We start from the raw sequence: 5,760 nt of genomic DNA on the forward strand, positions 1-5,760 counted from the left end.
ATCCAAAACTGCTACAGTGGTACCTTAGTTATCGAATTTAATCCATTCCGGGAGTCCATTCATCTCCCGAAATGGTTCAGAAACCAAGGTGCGGCTTCTGATTGGCTGCAGGAGTTTCCTGCACTCAATTGGAAGCTGCGTCGAACATTCAGCTTCTGAAAAACGTTTGCAAACTGGAACACTCACTTCCAGGTTTTGCGGCACTGTTTGACTACCAAGGTACCACTGTATCTGCATTTCAAGGAAATCTGTTTACAGCTTCTCAGGGGCAGTGTTTACAGGGCATTAACCCTTTCCTCCCTACCACCATCTGCTGTGTTCCTGAGGCTGCTTTGGCTTCCTCCAGCTGCTATTTACATAAGAAGAAAAAAATGTGCTTGCTAAGTTAGATTCACAACATCCAATTTGGTCATGAGAGAGAATAATTTATTTATTGTTTTAGGTTAAATATATATATATATATTCTGCTCTTTAGCCAAAAAAAGGCTCTCAGTAGAAGTTACCGGTAAGACAGTTCCCTGCCTGCCAACTTATAATATAAAAGACGTAACACAAAAGGAAAGGGGTTTAGGAGGGAACAGGGTGGGAAAGCACACTTGTCTTAGTCGCAGTTTTCTCACTATGATCAGCTGGACAGAAAGCTTCCAATGAGAAGAGGAGCTTTCAGTAGCTGGATGTAGAGCCCCTTCATTCCCATCCGTCCCCAGCAGCCTGATGGAACAGGTGCTGCCGATGAGAGTTGGTGGAGAGCTGCATGGTGAAACTGCTCTTTTAGCCAAGGAGCCCCAACTAGAGAACTCTCAGAAGTCAGGTCCTGGCTCTGGTGAGCACTACAGGAACGCACAACCTGTGTCCCTCTAGATGCTGGAGCAAGGGTGCGGAGAGTTCTTAGGGCAAGCATGGCCAAACTTGGCCCTCCAGCTGCTTAGGGACTACAATTCCCATCATCCCTGACCACTGGTCCTGTTAGCTAGGGATGATGGGAGTTGTAGGGGATCCCTATTCCCCTCACGTAGCTACAACTTCTGGCTTATCAATGCCTCTTTCCCTAGGAACTCCTAAGGAAAATGGAGCTTTGTAAGGGGAACCAGGGTCTCCTAGCAACTCTCTGCAGCCTTAGCAAGCCACCGCTCCTAGGGTGCTTTGGAGGAAGGCACGGCTGTTTAAAGGGCTATGACACTGCTTTAAATGTACAGAGCAAATGGGCCCTAGGATGGCCAACTGTTGACTGCAGCTCCCCTCGGCCCCAGCTAGTGTGGCAAGTAACCCAGCAATACCATGGCAGCACCATGTTGGTCAGCCCCACCATAAACTGGCAAACGACGCTTTTGTGTCCGATTCCAGGAAATGTTCTTAATATCTGGTGAGGGAGGTCAGAGGTCAGAGCAGGACTCTGCTAGGAGGGATTCTCCTCCAAGGGCTCCCCTTCAGGAGCGTAGCACTTGGTGGGTGAACCTCCCACATCATCATCACCTCCTCTCTTCTATGCGTCAACAGGAGCAGAAGACCATTACCTGCAAAATATGGAAACAGAGGGCCCTGTTAAAACGTTCAAGCGAATGTGATCCAAAAAAACATATAAGACAAATAATGTTTTACACTACAATTCCCATCCTCCCAAGCCACCACCACCATTTTGGACTCTTCCTCAACCCCAGCCTTGCCCTTCCGGCTCATGGGAGTTGTAGTCCAAATCATTTGGAGGGTATCAGGTTACAGGAAAGGCTGGATATGACAATCCCCCAATACAGTGGTACCCCGCAAGACGAACGCCTCGCAAGACGGAAAACCCGCTAGACGAAAGGGTTTTCCGTTTTGGAGGCGCTTCGCAAAACGAATTTCCCTATGGGCTTGCTTCGCAAGACAGCCCATAGGGAAATCTCCGGGACAGCGGGGAAGCGCGTCTTCCCCACTGTCCTCGGACCTCCTCCCGCCGCCAGGCTTCGGAAGGCTGCTCCGAAGCCTGGCAGGGGGGCGGAGAGGTTTTTAAAAAACCCCGGGACAGCGGGGGACTTCTCCGCTGTCCGGGGCGATTTTAAAACGCTGCCGTCCCGGGGGAGCAAAGTCTTTCGCCCCCCGCCCGCCTTCAGAAGAGGTCCTGGACCTTGAAAACACCATATTAACAACTGCAGGTTCTTAACGTATTTAGATTCCTTAAAATATTTTCTTAGAATTCCAATAAAATTTACTTAGGATTTCTTATTTACTAAGAATTCCAATAAAAATAATTTCCAATAAAACTTCTGATATTATTTTTTACTTATGACATTTAATTCACATTCAGTGTGCTTTGCTAAATGTCCCACCCCTGCAAATCAATTTTTTCCATTTAAATACTTTTGACCACAGGAAAAGAGAAATATTCACACAACCTGCAAAAATGGCATAGCAGACATTCAACCCTAGATGCACTTACTAGGCAGCAGGTCCCATGATTTAATTTGAAGTAAAGTTGCATGTTTAGGATTGCCATTATAATTTTTATTTTTTGCTTAGACATGGAAAAAAACACCAGATCACGTAGGACATTGGACATTTTAATTCAAAACTTTCTGTCCCCCCCCCCCCCCGGGTCCACACTGCAATCACTACATGCTAATTCTCCAGATTGTATAGCTACTCTGGAGTAAGGCCCACTAAATTCAATTGGACTTAACTCCCAGACAACATTACGGTGTTTTGTTTTGATATCAGCAACCTCCATTACAAAAACCACATTGAGCAGTGGGATTTTTGCATTTGCAAAAGCCACTTTGAACAGTTTACACATCTGGAAAGTTGCAATCCTGAACACATTTGTTAGCAGCCTCATTCCAACATTGCTCAGGAATTCTTGGAAGCCAAAATAAATCAGCGCAGCTTTGAAATCAGTGGTTAAAAGTAGTTGTTAAAGGTTCAGTCCTCCATCTTGATTCAAAGGGGAATCCGATGTGGATTCCAATCCACCTTCTGCCCAGTCCTGGTTTACAGAACTCTTATCACAACCTCAAGTTAGTACTGATTGATAAGATCCCAACCACCACCAAGGAGAGGAGATCACCTGCATGCAGACAGCCAAAATCTGCTCAGAGAGAAGATTACGTGATCATGTCCTGGTCAGAGCCAAACCAGAAGTTGTGGCAATACCAGGTCAGACTATACTTCACTCATCATTGCCTCTGGCATATCTTACAGGCAACCCCGGGGCTGTGGCTCAGTGGCAGGGCATCTGCTTTGCGTGCAGGAGGTTTCAGGTTCAATCCCCAGCATCTCCAGATCAGGACAGGAGAGAACCCTGCTTAAAATCCTGGAGAGCAACTGCCACACGGTGAAGATGGTCCGGTTCAAAATGAAGCAGCATTCTACACTCCTAGTTAAATCAGGGCCTTAATAACTTAAGAAGTGTCTGCAGGTCTTAAGAATTGTCTGCAGGGTTCCTCAGCTTGACTCTGAAACAGGGCTGACTCTCAGGGTGCTCCACACTGTAAATGCATTGCTGAGATACTGTAAAGGAGGCAACAAAGAGGGTTGGTTGGTTGTTGTTTTTTTTAAAAAAAACAACTTGCTGGATTTCCCCCAGAAAGGTTAAATCATACGGATGAACAATTATAAGAACAAAAGAAGAGCCGGGTAGCTGATAGGCTAAAACGGAGCTCTTCCAGTCCAGCATCCTGTCCCCACAGTGGCTTAGGCCATAAATAGCACACACCCAATCAGTGCCTCACAACCTTTGGAGTGAAAAATGCACAGATTTAAATTGCATACACCTTCATAAGATTTGCAGAGCAACTGGGACTGACCTACACTCAGCTAAGTCTACCACAGAACATCTTCTTTCTCCTTCCATTTGCGCTCTCTCTCTCTCTCTCTTCCACCCACGGGACCCCTAGGATAATTAGGTAGGAATACAAATGCAACCAGTCCCAAAGGCGTAATGAAAACTATCATTCTAAAGCAACGTATCCGAAACCAAGCTGCGGCAGACCAATAAAACGAAATAAGCCGTTGGACTTTCTGACTACGCTACTGAAATATAGATTGCAGAGTTGGAAGGGATGTCTAAGAACCATCCAGTCCAACCCGCTGCAATGCAATGGGGAGACTGAATTTAGTGGGGCTTTCACAGGCTAAAATCCGAAACTTCCTTGCCTGGGAGTAAGTCCTAGTGCACTCAACGGGGCTTACTTCCGAGGAGACATACACAGGCAAATTTTAGCCTCCCTTACTTAGGAGAAAGCAACCATTAAACCAAACGAGGCTTACTTCTAAGTGGAAAAGCACAGGATTGCTGCTGTTAACAACATGCAGGAATAAGGGTGGAACTTTGGGGTGCGAGTTAAGCCGTTTAAACGCACGTTTAAATCAACACTTACTTCCCGCTCAGTTTCCTCGCCGCCATCTTGCTCCCAAACTAAAGGTGGCTTCCGCGGCTTCAGCCTTCTCTCTCCTCTCAGCCAATGGCAGCTCACCGACAGGTCAGGTGACATTCACGGCCAAAGCATCCACTCGGATCCCCGCCGGCCACGCCCACAGTTGTAGAGGAAGGAGGGAACGAGCGGCATAGGCGCGCATGCCGCACTTCGGGCTTCCATGCGAAGGCTGCCAGATGCGGCACAGAGACCCCCCCGCCATTCGCTCTATGATTCATAATGGTGGGGGTCGTATGTGGCTCGCCAGATGTTAATGGACTCCTAATAATAATAATTTATTATTTATACCCCGCCCATCTGGCTGGGTCCCCCCAGCCACTCTGGGCGGCTTCCAACAAAACACTAAAATACAATAACCTATTAAACATTAAAAACTTCCCTAAACATTCCCCCTAATCCCATTCGCCCCAGCCAGTAAGGCTAGCAACCAGGGATGGTAAGATTTAAGAAAGTAAGAGACCAGGTATGGCGTGGTGGATAGAGTTGGATTAGGACCTCACAGGGCTACTGCTGCTGCTGTTCTTGGCATCCCTGTCTTATTGAGTTCAGGTCCTCAATGCCTCAAGGACTGCCTCTCCCCATATATACCTACCCAGAACCTGCATTCATCCTCAAAGGGCCCTCAGTGCGATCTGGAGGGTAGCAACATGAGAATGGGTCTTTTCACTGGTATGCTTGGAGCCATCACAGACTAAATGTAGGTGCCAGGCAACAAAACACTTTTGAGCCAAATTTTTAACCTGGTTGACACTGTGGCCTCTAAGTGGGTGGGATTTGTTAATGAAGCTTTTCATGCGCACCAATGTTTTTAGCTTTCATTTCAGCTCTATGAAGATTTTTATTTTTGCATTATACTGCAAGTTGCTTTGAATTGATATTTTGTGAAAAATGTGACTAATAAGTGCAATTGTGATAATGATAATGGTTGGATACATCCCACCACATACAGAAAAGCTGCATAAATTTGGTACTGCCTGCAACAGTTAGTATCCCAAGAAATCTTGGCTTTTTGTTCTCTCTTCCCCCACCCTCAGGAGTTTTTTGTTCTCTTTTGAGTGAAAATATACACTTGTATAAGGACAATGTCTAGTAAAATTTCTAGAGGCGAGGGCCCTTACAGCTTAATGCCTCTCCCTCTCTCCCACTTGTAAATTTAAAAAAAGTTACAGTAATATATGCCATTTTGCCAAATTTAGATGAACTGCAAAATACAGCTATTCCCACTCCCTATTTTTCTGCAACACAGATTCTGCAAAGAGTCCCAAGTATCCATGAAGTTCAACGCTTCCTTCCTAAACACACAGGGGTTGCTGGGGGTTCCCGGATAAGGGTGGGGAAAACAGGCAAAATG

At 46.2% G+C, this 5,760-nt stretch overlaps 1 long non-coding RNA gene and 1 other non-coding gene across 2 annotated transcripts; both read right to left on the reverse strand.

Annotated features, from left to right (window-relative positions):
- Nucleotides 1–385: 385 nt before the first annotated feature.
- LOC114585707 (uncharacterized) lies at nt 386–4,460 on the reverse strand. The gene is made up of 2 exons (XR_003703959.2): nt 4,353–4,460; nt 386–1,514 (listed from the first exon to the last, which is right to left on the reverse strand). It is a non-coding gene; the product is annotated as an uncharacterized LOC114585707 (long non-coding RNA).
- LOC114586024 (Z30 small nucleolar RNA) lies at nt 3,062–3,158 on the reverse strand. Its single transcript, XR_003704038.1, has one exon. It is a non-coding gene; the product is annotated as a Z30 small nucleolar RNA (small nucleolar RNA).
- Nucleotides 4,461–5,760: the final 1,300 nt, after the last annotated feature.

This window comes from Podarcis muralis, chromosome 15 (assembly GCF_964188315.1).
Source record: "Podarcis muralis chromosome 15, rPodMur119.hap1.1, whole genome shotgun sequence".
Lineage (NCBI taxonomy): Eukaryota > Metazoa > Chordata > Lepidosauria > Squamata > Lacertidae > Podarcis > Podarcis muralis.